The 16054-nt window shown below is 33.6% G+C and overlaps 1 long non-coding RNA gene across 3 annotated transcripts in view; it reads right to left on the reverse strand.

Moving 5' to 3' along the window:
- Positions 1–16054, reverse strand: part of LOC140865632 (uncharacterized) — a 49066-nt gene that overhangs the window by 23910 nt on the left and 9102 nt on the right. The window contains exon 9 of one of the 3 annotated variants that reach the window (XR_012144665.1): positions 12604–12717. The exons of the other annotated variants lie outside the window; for them this stretch is intronic. This is a non-coding gene — a long non-coding RNA (uncharacterized lncRNA). Of the gene's footprint in view, positions 1–12603; positions 12718–16054 lie in introns of those variants that run through there. 3 annotated transcript variants of the gene reach the window in all.

Raw genomic sequence — 16054 nt, forward strand, 5'->3', positions numbered from 1 at the left:
TTTAACACTGGTTTTTGAAATTTGAAATGGTTTAAAAACTGGATTTTTAATATCCATCTTTTTAAGATTTTCAATATTAACTATAGGTTGTTTCTGTAGATGTTTTTCTATTCTATCTAATTGTTTTTCTATGGTATTTAAATTTGTATTTGTAAAATTACTTTGTTTTATGATATTTTTAATATTATTTTTATCGCTATCTCCTGGAGTTTTTATTGGAATAGCTTATTTGTTGATTTTGAATATTTATTTTTATTTCTTGTAAAGGAGGATGATTTGATTGAATTTTTCGAGAATCAGAAATAGTTTCCCATTCTGTTTCTTTAGTAAGAGGATTTATATTTTTTGAATGGATAATTTAGGAAATTTTTTGAAGCATATATTTCAAACCAATCAAAGAAAAGTATGTGTATTTTATTTGAATTAACAAATTCATAAAACTGTTTTTGTATAATTTTTCTAGACTCTAGAAAATTTCCAAAAAACCATAATCTCCTTTTTAAATTATATTTTGCATAAAAATCATTATGTAGGAAGTTTTTATTTATTTCAAACTCTTTTTCTATAACATTTAATTCATTAAAAAATTTTGTGATAGAAGAAAATGTAGGGCTAGTAGGCTCTAGATCTTGATATTATTTTGAGTAGAATAAGTTTTTATTCTACTGCTGTTATAGACTGGTCTAGGAATTTATTAAGTATAATCAACATTTCTTATAATTGAATTTGGTATATGGAATGTCTATGTTTAGTTTTACAAGGAGTTATTTACTACTGAAGGGATTTGAGAAACTCTACCTAAATCTACAGTATCTGAGGTAGAAGAATTTTCAGATTTGTCACTACTATTTTTTCTTTCAAAAGAAATTTTAACTTTTCCATCTAGATATTGAGTTATTTCTTTTAGTTGGGTATTTGGTTCTGGATCTTCTATTGGTTCAGGTTTAGCAACTCCTTCTAAGACTCATTCTTCTGGTAAATTTATATCACTCCATTGAATTGGTTTGGGGATTACAGTATTAGATCTAGTTAAATCTGTTTGTAATAAAAGGGTTTCACCTTTTTTACTATGATTTTTTACTTTTGTAGCAAAAGCAGAAATCATAGCTTTGTAATGGATTATAAAAATTATTGTCACTGGAATTGATCCTTAAGCATGTTATAATTGTGAGTTTTTATTTGTAAAACTAAAGATTTTAAAATATTTTTGTCGCTTAAAGAAACTGAAAAATTAGGATAACAATCAAAAGAGATTGGTCCAGTACATAGATTAGATTCAACTGAACTTAGTAAAGAATCTTCAAAATTTGTGAATCTGACATCTCTTAAAGTAGCAAGGATTGAAGTATTCAATCCTTCTTTAGTTAAAGGTTTTATTCCTACTTGGACTAATCCAATATGAATATATTTATAATTTTTATCTTTATATTTTTGTAAGGAATTTTGAGATAATAACTTAATTGTTTCAAAAGGTTTTGTAAGTTGTATATCTCTTTCTTCAGTTTTAATAGAAAAGTCGGTTTCAAAAAGTTGAAATCTTGAATGCTTATAAATTTGATCTTTATTAACTCTAGGGATTTCCCAATTATCTATAGATTTTTCAAAATTTTTTATAATAATTTTTTCAGTATTAATTATCCTTTTAGAATCATATGAGCTCGTAGTAGCAGAATTTAAAGAAGTAGATCTACTGAAACTTGAATCCATATTTGTAACGCCCGGAATTATTTAATTTTAATCCGAAAATATTTAATTTGGAAATATTTAGAGTTTTGATTTAAATTCTAATATTCTTAAATTATTTAGGATTGAAATTGAATAAAATGAAAGACTGAGGACCAAATTGCAATTATTAAAGACTTGAAGGGCCAAAATGCAAATACTTGAAACTTGGTGGACACTTGGTATGCAAAATAGGTATTCACGTCTGTGTGACCATACTTCATCAGAAACATTAGAGAAGGAACCGAGAGAAAAGAGCAAGAAACCCCAAGCTTCTTCTTTATCTTTAAATGCCAATATCTTGAGTTCCGATTATTCGATTTCGATTCCGAAAAGTGTTCTGAAATCCTTGCAACGAGACCTTCGATTTGATGTAAGTTTTCATTTAGTTCATCATGATTTGAGAATTCGCAAATGGCAGAGATCAGATTTGTGTTGAACTATGGTTGATGAGCTTGTATTTTTGGTTATATTGAAGTTGGGTTGAAGAGTGGCTATTGATTGTGTTCTTATGATTCCAGCTTATTATTCGATAGTATATCTGCTGATATGTGAGGAATTATTGCTGGTTTTGGTGGATATGAGATATATTTGATTGTTAGAATTGTTGAAGTTGAGTTTCGGTTGCCGACTTTATTCAGTTACGCCGCCGAATTTTGTGATTCGAGTCTGTTTTGTTATCTTGTATTGAGCTGTGATTTTGGTGAGTCTTAGCTGATGTTGTGAGCTTTCTAAACTTCATTTCAGATTATGTTTAAAGACCATCGAGCTCAATAACATCGCCTTCGAACCAATAGAGATTGAAGCAAGGTTTGAAGTCATTCATCAATAGAGTTTGATTAGTTTGGAATGCAGATATTTAGACAAGGCTTGTGGTTGTTTATTGTTCAGATTTGGATAGCTTGAAGTTGTTCTTAAACATCACAATCGAAAGGTAAAAGTGAACTATTATTCGATTGGGATTATAACTCGAGATGGTTTGTATCGAGTTCCCTAAATCACATACTTATTTGTTTAATTGCTTTTATATGCTTTTCTATGAATTATGGAATGAGTCTTTGATGTTAATGAATGCTATTATGATGATATATGTTACATTCATCTTGCAAGACTTGTTCTTTGATTTTGAAATGAACAAAAACGTTCGATTAGACGATTTGAGGGATTATAGATGTATGGTCTGGGTGGTTGAGTTAGCCTAGCGTTTGATTTACATATATATTGACTTCAAAGTCTAGAGAAGCAAGATAAGTAGCCCCACCTCGATTGGGAGAGTCGGTGGTTAGTTATGATATCTTCTTCTCGGGATCCCAACCGATGAAATGATAGAATTCTTTAGTGAACCTTGTTTTAAAACATGCATTGTATTTTAATTTATATCATGAGTTTGATATATAATTGATATGCATGTTTAGTTGCTCTTACTGGGAAATATATTTCTCATCGGAGTTATCCGGCTATTGTTGTGTTGTATGTGTCATGACAATAGACGGGAGTGGAACAGGGCAGAAGAGAGCTTGAAGAACAAGGAATGAGAGAATAGAGTGGTGATCCGAGTTTAGATGCTTATTGAGCTGTCAATGTTTGTGTTGAGTCCAAAGACATGATCATGTTGTAGTTACTTATGCCAAGATTTGTTGGTTATTAAGTTGTTGTCTTGTTGATGTTCATAGGATTTGAGATGATGTATGTAAATCCTTAAGACAACATGTTGTAGTCTAATTCTTCTTGTATATCAATGATTCTTTTATGATATGTGATTCTAGCATGAGATTTTATTCTAGAATATGGTGATCTTGTTCTTCTTCAACTATATCATGTTTAGGATGTATGTTAGTTGTGGTTACAAGATTGAATTGTTGATATACAATTATACCATGAAATTACTAGATCATGTTAGAAGGATTGGCAAGGAGTTGATAGCAAAACAACATCTGTTTTTATTCTTCTGGACAAGTGCCCGCTCGATCGGGTGATTACTACCGATCGAGCGAGGCCTTCATTTCTGAGGCAGAGAAGCAGCAAATTTGGCTCGCTCGATCGGTGAAGATTGATCGATCGAGCGAGGCCAAAACTTGATTAACCCGAGAATTTGAGCAGTAGGGCTCGCTCGATCGGGTGATCATAACCGATCGAGCGAGGTGCTCCTTTTAAAAAAAAAAATTTATTTTATTTAGTTCTTTGATTCTTGGCTATTATTTATGATTATTTGATTAATGAGAGATTAGAACTCGGGTCGTCACAACAGGTGGTATCAGAGCGAGAAAATTCTGGATTGAGTTAGATAGTAAGTGGGGTAGATCGAGTCATCTTCCTTGCTTGTGTATGTTAGCATGATATGATTTATTTATTTGAGTAATTTACCTGATTGAGTTACATGTTCTAAGTGCTAGCATGTTTTACTTTCAAGTACGTAATTATTGATTTTGGTAATTTTATTTGAAAGTATGTTGTTACGATTGGTTAAGACACATGCTTCTTGGATTATCTGACGCGATTAGAGCATGTGTTCTGTTATTAATGTCATGCTACCTGATTATCTGAATTGATTGGAAGCATGTCTTGTATGAGTACTTCGATTATTTATTTACGATTAAATCAGAACCGAGTCTTGATCAGAGGTAAAATGATCGGAGGAAGACTGAGATAGATTTGATGATTATGGTATCCTAACCATTTTGATAATCAGATCTGTCTCGACGACCAGGACGACCTCCTCTTAGACCACAGGTTCCTACTCCTATGCCAGAGCAGACAGTTCATACTCCTCTGCCAGAACAGACAGTAGTAACACCGACTGTGCCTCAAGCTGCGATTCCGAGTAATGAACAGGGAAGTACTTCTCGAGATATGACAGATATGACAGCTACTCCAATGGAAACTTTGCTCAAATGCTTTCAATCCTACAAACCGCCGACATTAAAGGGTACTGAGAATGCAGTTGAATGTGAGGGCTGGCTTGATGATATGGAGATGTTATTCGACTCACTTGATTATGGAGATGAGCGGAGAATTCGGTTGATAGGGCACCAACTGCATGAGGTTGCAAAGAGTTGGTGGTTCACTACCAAGAAGGCCTTGGAGCGTAGAGGAACTGTACTCACCTGGACAGTCTTCAAAACTGATTTTTACCAACGCTTCTTCCCGGTGTCTTACCGCAAAGACAAGGGTGCTGAATTTGCTAATCTGAAGCAGGGAAGCTTAAACATTGAAGAATATGCCGCAAAGTTTTTAACGTTACTACGTTTTGCTCCACATGTTGTCGATAGTGACGAGGCAATGGCTGATCAGTTCATTAATAGACTGACTCTAGAGGTCTTTACTCTAGTAAACACAAAGCGACCGAATACTTTTGCTGAGGCTTTGAACAATGCCAAAGGAGCGGAAGCTGGTTTGATACAGCAGCAAGGAGCTTCGTATATCGCTCAGCCTCCGAGACAGTCACAACCTCCAGCTCCAATCTCACAACAATCTTCTCGATTTGAAAGCGGTGGTAGCAGCAGTGGTAAAAAGAAGTTTTGGCAAGCTCGAGGAAAAAATTTAAGAGATCAGGGAGCAGTTCATATAGTTCAAGTGGTTCGAAACCGAAGTCTAGAGTGGTTTGTAACAGTTGTGGTGGATGTCATACGACGGATCAGTGCCGAGGTGTATTTGGGATTTGCCATAAATGCCATCAGCCTGGCCATTTTGCGAGGGTGTGTCCTCAGAGAGGTTCTAAACAATCACGAGGTGCAGAGTCATCCCGATCAGTGGCTCAACCTGCGAGACAAGCCTCTTCTGTCCATTCCTTCCAACCATCCCATCCACAGCAACAGTCAAGCCCAGGAGGGAGTCAGGCAGGTGGTCAACCCCCGAGACAACAAGCTTATATCTTTGCACTGACGGAGGAACAGGCACAGGGAGCACCAGATGATGTTATTGCAGGTAACTGTTCTCTTTATGGTTATCCTGCATATGTACTGATAGATACAGGTGCATCTCATACGTTTATCTCTACACGATTTGCATCATTACCTGTTTTGCATGTTGAATCATTACCTGTTGTAGTATCTGTCTCTTTACCTTTGGGGAAAGGTCTTAGTTCCATACAGATAGTTAAGAATTGTTTGCTACAGTATGATGGTAATGAGATAGAAATAGATTGTTTTGTGCTTGGTTTGTCTGATTTTGACTACATTATCGGGATTGATATGCTAAACAAGTACAGAGCTACCGTAGACTGTTTCCAGAAGATAGTGAGGTTCAGACCTGAGATGGCTGGAGAATGGAAATTCTATGGTAAGGGTTCACGTGCTAAGATTCCTCTGATTTCAGTATTATCTATGACTCGACTTTTGCAGAAAGGAGCAAAGGGATTTCTTGTTTATACAGTTGATGTTCTGAAAGCTAGCCCGAACCTGGCTGATTTGCCAGTGGTTAGTGAATTTGCAGATGTTTTTCCTGATGAGATTCCGGGACTACCTCCGTATCGTGAGATTGATTTCAACATAGAACTGATGCCAGGTACTGCACCGATTTCTAAAGCACTTTATCAAATGGCACCAGTGGAATTAAAAGAGTTGAAAGATCAGTTGGAAGATTTACTGGCCAAGGGATATATTCGACCCAGTGTTTCTCCCTGGGGAGCTCCAGTATTATTTGTTAGAAAGAAAGACGGTTCAATGAGATTATGTATCGACTACCGACAACTGAACAAGGCAACGGTAAAGAATAAATATCCTTTGCCTCGTATTGATGATTTATTTGATCAGTTGCAGGGTTTTTCTGTGTATTCCAAGATCGATCTGACCATCAGCTGAGAGTTAGAGATTCTGATATTCCGAAAACTGCTTTCAGAACCAGGTATGGCCATTATGAGTTTATAGTTATGCCGTTTGGTCTGACGAATGCTCCAGCGGTGTTTATTGCTTTGATGAACCGTATTTTTCAAAAATATCTCGATGACTTCGTGATAATTTTTATTTATGAAATTCTGATATATTCGAAGAATTTGATTGATCATGCTGAACATTTGAGAATCGTGTTGAAGACTCTAAGATCTGAGAAACTGTATGCTAAATTGTCGAAATGTGAGTTTTGGCTTAAACAGGTTGTTTTTCTTGGACATATCATATCCGGAGATGGTATATCTGTTGATCCAAGTAAAGTCGAGGCAGTGATCAATTGGTCGAGACCAACATCTGTTCCTGAGATACGTAGTTTCATGGGTTTGGCTGGGTATTATCGCCGGTTTATTAAAGATTTTTCCAGCATTGCGAAGCCGATTACTCAGTTAACTCAAAAGAATGCTCCTTTTATCTGGTCTGAAGCTTGTGAATCCAGTTTTCTTGAGTTGAAGAAACGACTGACCAGTGCACCAGTCTTGACGACTCCTTCAGGTACTGGTGGTTTCACTATTTATTGTGATGCATCTCATCGAGGTTTGGGATGTATATTGATGCAGCGAGGGCATGTGATTGCTTATGGCTCAAGACAGCTGAAGCCTCAAGAGACCAGATATCCGATTCATGATCTTGAATTGGCCGCCATTGTATTTGCTTTGAAGATTTGGCGACATTATCTGTACGGGGAACAGTTTGAGATCTATTCTGATCACAAGAGTTTGAAATATTTGTTTTCACAGTCAGAACTGAATATGAGACAGCGGAGATGGCTTGATTTGCTTAAAGATTTTGATTGTGAGATTAGATACTATCCGGGAAAATCGAATGCAGCTGCGGATGCACTGAGTCGAAAGGTATGTTCTTTATCTCTATCGACGATTGGTGTATCCCACTTGATTGAAGACTGTTGTTTTTTGGGATTAGTATTTGATATGAATTGTCAGCCTCTTCGAATTTATCACATTCAAGTTGAACCAGCGTTATTGTTGCGAATTAAAGAAGCTCAGAAACTTGATCAGAATGTGCAGAATTCGATTGAAAAAGTTCGATCAGGACATGTATCTGAATACCAGGTTCGAGATGATCTTTTATATGTAAACAATCGCCTTGTAGTGTCTGATATTTCTGATGTGCGACAACTACTGAAAGAGGCGCATTGTAGTCGTTATAGCATTCATCCTGGTGGTAGGAAGATGTACAATGATTTGAAGATGCAATACTGGTGGAAACAAATGAAGTCAGATATCACTGATTTTGTTTCTCGATGTCTTAATTGCCAACAGGTGAAGGCTGAAAGGAAGAAACCGCCTGGTTTGTTACAGAGTTTATCAGTGCCTGAATGGAAATGAGATCATATTTTCATGGACTTTGTGACAAAGCTGTCTCGATCTTCCAGAGGTTGCGATGCTATCTGGGTGATTATTGATAGATTGACGAAATCGGCATGTTTTATTCCTTATCGTATGACGTATAGACACGACCAGATGAAAGAGATTTATGTCCGAGAAGTTGTCAGATTGCATGGAGTGCCGAAGTCTATTGTATCAGATCGTGATCCTCGATTTACATCTCACTTCTGGCACAGTTTACAGAGTGCTTTGGGTACTCAGTTACACTTGAGCACAGCCTATCATCCACAGACAGATGGACAGTCTGAGCGTACCATTCAGACCTTGGAGGACATGTTGAGAGCTGTAGTGCTTGATTTTGGCACTAGTTGGCAAGATTCACTTCCACTTTGTGAATTCTCGTACAACAACAGCTATCAATCGAGTATTGAAATGGCTCCGTTTGAAGCTTTATATGGAAGAAAGTGTCGATCTCCTTTGTATTGGGATGATATTTCTGAGGTACCTGACATTGAACCTGACATGATTTGAGATATGACTGAACAGGTGAAGATTATTCAAAGAAGGATGAAGACAGCTCAAGACAGACAAGCGAAGTATGCCAATGTTCGACGTCGACCTTTGTCTTTTGAACAGGGGGATAGGGTGTTTCTGAAGATTTCTCCGTTCAGAGGCACTGTACGATTTGGCAAGCGAGGGAAGTTGTCTCCACGTTATATCGGTCCATATGAAGTTCTTGAGAAAATAGGCAATATTGCCTACCGATTAGCTCTACCTCCATCTTTATCTGGAATACATGATGTTTTTTATGTATCGATGCTTCGAAAATATCGTATTGATGAATCTCACGTGCTTCAATCTGATGAGGCTGAACTCGACGAAATCTTGAGTTATTTTGAGAAGCCAATTCAAATTCTTGATCGTAAGGACAAGCAACTTCGAACAAAGACTATTCCGCTTGTGAAAGTTCAGTGGAGTCATCATGGTATTGAAGAAGCTACCTGGGAGACAGAATCAGACATGAGGCAACGATTTCCAGAGATTTTTCAATGATGTGAGTTCTTCTTTAGTCTTTTTGTTGTCTGATATATCTTATGTGCTGTTAGTACTTGAGATTTCGAGGACGAAATCGTGTCTTAGTGGGGGAGAATTGTAACGCCCGGAATTATTTAATTTTAATCTGAGAATATTTAATTTTGGAATATTTAGAGTTTTGATTTAAATTCTAATATTCTTAAATTATTTAGGATTGAAATTGAATAAAATGAAAGACTGAGGACCAAATTGCAATTATTGAAGACTTGAAGGGCCAAAATGCAAATACTTGAAACTTGGTGGACACTTGGTATGCAAAATAGGTATTCACATCTGTGTGACCATACTTCATCAGAAACATTAGAGAAGGAACCGAGAGAAAAGATCAAGAAACCCCAAGCTTCTTCTTTATCTTTAAATGCCAATATTTTGAGTTCCGATTATCCGATTTCGATTCCGAAAAGTGTTCTGAAATCCTTGCAATGAGACCTTCGATTTGATTTAAGTTTTCTTTTAGTTCATCATGATTTGAGAATTCGAAAATGGCAGAGATCATATTTGTGTTGAACTATGGTTGATGAGCTTGTATTTTTGGTTATATTGAAGTTGGGTTGAAGAGTGGCTATTGATTGTGTTCTTATGATTCCAGCTTATTATTCGATAGTATATCTGCTGATATGTGAGGACTTATTGCTGGTTTTGGTGGATATGAGATATATTTGATTGTTAGAACTGTTGAAGTTGAGTTTCGGTTGCCGACTTTATTCCGTTACGCCGTCGAATTTGTGATTCGAGTCTGTTTTGTTATCTTGTATTGAGCTGTGATTTTGGTGAGTCTTAGCTGATGTTGTGAGCTTTCTAAACTTCATTTCAGATTATGCTTAAAGACCATCGATCTCAAGAACATCGCCTTCGAACCAATAGAGATTGAAGCAAGGTTTGAAGTCATTCATCAATAGAGTTTGATTAGTTTGGAATGCAGTGGATAGCTTGAAGTTGTTCTTAAACATCACAATCGAAAGGTAAAAGTAAACTATTATTCGATTGGGATTATAACTCGAGATGGTTTGTATCGAGTTCCCTAAATCACATACTTATTTGTTTAATTGCTTTTATATGCTTTTCTATGAATTATGGAATGAGTCTTTGATGTTAATTAATGCTATTATGATGATATATGTTACATTCATTTTGCAAGACTTGTTCTTTGATTTTGAAATGAACGAAAACGTTCGATTAGATGATTTGAGGGATTATAGATGTATGGCCTGGGTGGTTGAGTTAGCCTATCGTCTGATTTACATATATAATGGCTTCAAAGTCTAGAGAAGCAAGATAAGTAGCTCCACCTCGATCGGAAGAGTCGGTGGTTAGTTATGATATCTTCTTCTCGAGATCCCAACCGATGAAATGATAGAATTCTTTAGTGAACCTTGTTTTAAAACATGCATTGTATTTTAATTTATATCATGAGTTTGATATATAATTGATATGCATGTTTAGTTGCTCTCACCGGAGTTATCCGGCTATTGTTGTGTTGTATGTGTCATGGCAATAGACGGGAGTGGAATAGGGCAGAAGAGAGCTTGAAGAACAAGGAATGAGAGAATAGAGTGGTGATCCGAGTTTAGATGCTTATTGAGCTGTCAATGTTTGTGTTGAGTCCAAAGACATGATCATGTTGTAGTTACTTATGCCAAGATTTGTTGGTTATTAAGTATTTGTCTTGTTGATGTTCATATTGAGATGATGTATGTAAATCCTTAAGACAACATGTTGTAGTCTAATTCTTCTTGTATATCAATGATTCTTTTATGATATGTGATTCTAGCATGAGATTTTATTCTAGTATATGGTGATCTTGTTCTTCTTCAACTATATCATGTTTAGGATGTATGTTAGTTGTGGTTACAAGATTGAATTGTTGATATACAATTATACCATGAAATTACTAGATCATGTTAGAAGGATTGGCAAGGAGTTGACAGCAAAACAACATCTGTTTTTATTCTTCTGGACAAGTGCCCGCTCGATCGGGTGATTACTACCGATCGAGCGAGGCCTTCATTTCTGAGGCAGAGAAGTGAGCAAATTTGGCTCGCTCGATCGGTGAAGATTGACCGATCGAGCGAGGCCAAAACTTGATTAACCCGAGAATTTGAGCTGTAGGGCTCGCTCGATCGGGTGATCTTAACCGATCGAGCGAGGTGCTCCTTTAAAAAAAAATTATTTTATTTAGTTCTTTGATTCTTGGCTATTATTTATGATTATTTGATTAATGAGAGATTAGAACTCGGGTCGTCACAATATTTATAAAAATTTTTGTTTTTGAAACCTATTTTCTCCCTACAATCCCAACCACTTCGTAGGATTTACAGCCTTCACTCGAGGACTTACGACCCAACCCTCTTGGGCAAAAACACTCAGGAGAAACTAAATGATCAACAAAGAAACATAAAATAATATGATGATTCCTTTGAAAGGACACCACAAAGCTAGTAATATATATATATTAAAGCTGAAAATGGTTCCTAATGAAAGGAATCCAATGATAATATATATATATCATAAAATAATATGATGGTTTCTTTGAAAGGACACCACAAAACTAGTAATATATATATTAAAGCTTAAAATGGTTCCTAATGAAAGGAATCCAATGATAATATATATATATATATATATATAATATATTGCGGAATTTAAATGCTGAAATTTAAATATAGTGGGTTTTATAACACCACTGATATATACATATATGTATATATTGTTGGAATTTAAATTGCAAAAATTAAAAGCTGGAATTTAAACGTCTCAAATAATATTGTGGTTCCTCCAGTTTCTGATACATATAATCAAATATTATATGCAGAGCATACTTTTGCAAAGAACACCACGAATATTAACGGACTCGATTAGGCGATATAACCGACCATATAATATTATTTATAGCTATAAGTATACATATAAATATATTTATAGATATATAATATATTTATATAGTACTTAGGCGGTAAAACCGTCCATGTATAATATTTTATATAGGTATTTAAATAGATAATATAAACAACACAAGAATATTGATTAAAAATTCATTACAAACCTTGGAATTTGTACAACACTTGGAATCTTCAAATATTTACAACTTTCTTCAAGATCCTTGAAGAACATGATGCATAATATAAACAAGTTTTTAAAGGTATTTAGAAGGTTGAAGGGATCAAAAAGGTTTTATGAAGAACAAGGATGAGGAAAGAAAGAGAAGAAAGGAAAAGGTTTTGAAGAAAGGTTGAGGGAATTTGGAAGAGAGGTTTGAGAGAAATTTAGAAGTGTTTTCAAGTGTCTCCAATTTTTTCAAGTGTCTTGTAATGGGGTGATGAGTGCCCTTTTATAGGCAAAGTAAGGGAGTGTAGTATAATATTTTATATTAAATTATATTATATTTTATATTATATATATATATATATATATATATATTACAATTACATACAATTACAGGAAATCAAAAATACATAATATACAAATATTTAAACTTCGCTTTTTTCAACGATCGAGCATTTCTTTTATGAATTTTTCTAAATCGGAATCCACCTCTTCTGGTTCATCACTGTTATAGGGATTAGCTTCATAACCAACCTCTAATTTATCTTGTATGTGTGGTAAGAGGATCTTGAATTTATCCGACCCAAATATTTGGGTTAAATATGTCTCCGAGATTAACCTGTAATCTGACCAATTGACGAAATAAGTATATGGACGTGCTCCGAGTATTTCATAAAATTCATGGCATTCTATATGATTGTATTGCAGCTCTTCTATTGGGAATTGATATCTTCCTCCAACAGCACTATCCATAAATATCCTGTGTCTTGCTGGTTTTATTGAAAACCCTTTTACAGTAGGAATTGTAGAATATACTCTGCAGAGTTGAGTTTTTTGATTTTTAAGGTACGTCGCTTTGTGATATTCATTTAAAACCAATTTAGTTCTATCTCCCAATGATTCCAACTGAGAGATATTATTAAATCTAAAAGCATGGACTACTCCGAAGTCCATTAGACGACCAATAGTCATTTTTGAATGATCATAAATAGATAAATCAAGATCGACTGTTAATAGTCCCATAATTTCGATTTTCTCACTGTTTTCAAAATAATATTCATTGAGATCTTATCAAATGGAAAGTCCGGGAATAGGACTTGTGGCTGCTGAGGCTATGAAATTTTGGATCTCAATTATATCCGAAAAGAAGCTATCAACGAGTTTATATTGTATAACAGTTTTTAATTCAGGCTCGAAAGAAAAGAGTGGATTTAGGGTATCAGGGGTTTTTAATATCATTCTGGTTTTTAGATGCTTTTCAGGGATGATTTGTTTTTCATAATTTCCTTGGGCAAGAAGGGAATTATTTTGGGATTTTAAGTATTGGTTCTTTTCATTGAGTTCAGAATATTTTTGGTTCAAATTTTCAAGTTCTTCACTCAATGATTCAATCTCTTTTTCAAGAGTCGATACCTTTTGGGAAGTATCTTGAGTGTGTGATGTGGATGCACAATCTGTGCTGGCTAAAGGATTTTCACAAATTTTTTCTTTACATCCTGGCTGGATATAAAAATTTAAACCAATGGTTTTTCATGAGTTTTTATATTAACACCATTTTTTACTATCGACGCTTCTGTTTTAGAATTTACATTTAATCTTGAATTATTAGCAGTAGATAATTTTTCATGAGTTTTTTCATGGAATTTTTTAGGCACAATTCCTGATTTTATGCAATTTAAATCTGCACCTGCATCAAAAAGAGCTATAGTATCAATTTCAAATTTTTCTGAGAAAACGATTTTTATTTTTAAGAAATATTTTTTAGAAGTTATTTCTCTTAATACAAAAAGAAAATCTTCTGGAACTTTTTCAATGTTTTGAATATCTTGTGTTTCTTCTTTAGTTTCAGAAATATTGTCGGTATTAATATTTTGAAGAATTAATTTTATTGCATCAGTATTTTGAACTTGATTTTCTTTTAATTCTTTTATTTCTAATTTAATTTTTTTTATCTCTCTTTGTATATCTTGAATGGACACATTTTTATTTTTTATTTTCTTATCTAAAATATTAGTTAAGTCGTAAGCTTTCTTAGTAGTAATTGGTAAAATTTTATTTTCTTCTTTACCTTTTAATGTTTTTAGAATTTTTTCTAAATAGCCTTTTTAAATATTTGGATCATCAATATTTTTTAAAACATCTAGAAGTACTTGATCTTTTGAAAGCATATTAATTTGATTTTCAAATTCTTCACTAGTTGTGATTAAATCATCAATTTGTAAACATTCATCATGGTTAGAATTTTCAAATTCTGTATCTTTATCAGAGGAATCTATTAAAAGATTAGAGATTTTATCTAAAATTTCTTCACTTAATTTTAATTCATTTAGTTTTTTGTTTAATCTACAATAATTTGCTGTATGACCTGTTTTATGACATCTATAGCATTCAATATCTTTAAAAGATGTTTTTTGTTTAGAATTGTCTGGTTTTTTGAAAGGTTTTTTATAAATTTTTTTATATGATTTTTTATAATATTCTTCTTTTGGTTTATCAAAATTCTTTTGGGTTTTCTTAAAAGGTTTTTTATTTGAGTTTTTAAAGGTTTCTTGACAATCTCCTATGCATTTTGAAGAAGATGGTTTATTGGTATTTATATCGAATTGTTTACAAAAAGTTCCTAACTCTTGTTTTGTTCTTTTCATTTCCCATTTTAAATGTTTTTGTAATTTTAAATCTTGACAGATTTTTAATCCTACTTGTTGAGTTAAACTTATTAATTGTCCATAAGTAAAAAATCTTCATAAGATATTATATGGTTATTGTTAGTTTCTCTAATTTTATTTCTTACCTTTTTTCCTAAGAGAGTGGGTAATCCTGCAAGAAATTTTTCTTTCCAAAAAGGTTGATTAGAGTCTTCTCTTAACATTATTCTTGTTAAGAAAGTATTTTTTACCTTTGAAAATCACTTAATTTTTAACATTTTAAATTTGATAATAATTCTGAGTTTTTATCTTTTAAATGTGTAGGATCACCAATAAAATGTAAAAAAATTGTTAAAATTAAAGTTGCTACAGCATCTTGTTGAGGATTACCATTTTCATCAAGAACTGGTATTTCCTCTTCATCTATTTTTATAGAATTTAAAATTTCTTCTTGTTGTTGGTTTGTGAGATAATAATTCCACCATCCTTTTATTTGACCAGAAAATCCTGCTATGAGGAGTTCTGCAATGGTTTTATCATGAGTCCCAATCTGGGTTTTATAAACATTTGCAGCCATAGTCATTTGTTGTAAAAGACTAAGGATATTATACTCGGTCATTCCATCTATGTTCCAATCATAGACAGAAGAGGCATTGAAGCGATATTGTGCTAAAGGTTTAACTATTTCAAGATCTGGAGCAGGGATTATTTGTAATGGTTGTTGTATGGATAAATCCCAAGTTATTTTATTAACATTTGTAGGATTTTGGAATTGTTCTAAAGCTTCACTAATATCAGATTCATTATTTAAAGCATTTACTCTTAAGATTAGATATTGGGATATCAGGGGCTACAAGATCTGTTGGTTCATTGGAGCTACTAGTTGTAGCGGTCATTCTACTCAACTGATCTTGAACGATTTTTATAAATTCAGACTTATTATCTTGAATATTTTTAACACTGGTTTTTGAAATTTGAAATGGTTTAAAAACTGGATTTTTAATATCCATCTTTTTAAGATTTTCAATACTAACTATAGGTTGTTTCTGTAGATGTTTTTCTATTCTATCTAATTGTTTTCCTATGGTATTTAAATTTGTATTTGTAAAATTACTTTGTTTTATGATATTTTTAATATTATTTTTATCGGTATCTCCTGGAGTTTTTATTGGAATAGCTTCAATTTGTTGATTTTGAATATTTATTTTTATTCCTTGTAAAGGAGGATGATTTGATTGAATTTTTCGATAATCAGAAATAGTTTCCTATTCTGTTTCTTTAGTAAGAGGATTTATATTTTTTGAAAAGGGATAATCTA

This window comes from Henckelia pumila, chromosome 4 (assembly GCF_033568475.1).
Source record: "Henckelia pumila isolate YLH828 chromosome 4, ASM3356847v2, whole genome shotgun sequence".
Classification (NCBI taxonomy): domain Eukaryota; kingdom Viridiplantae; phylum Streptophyta; class Magnoliopsida; order Lamiales; family Gesneriaceae; genus Henckelia; species Henckelia pumila.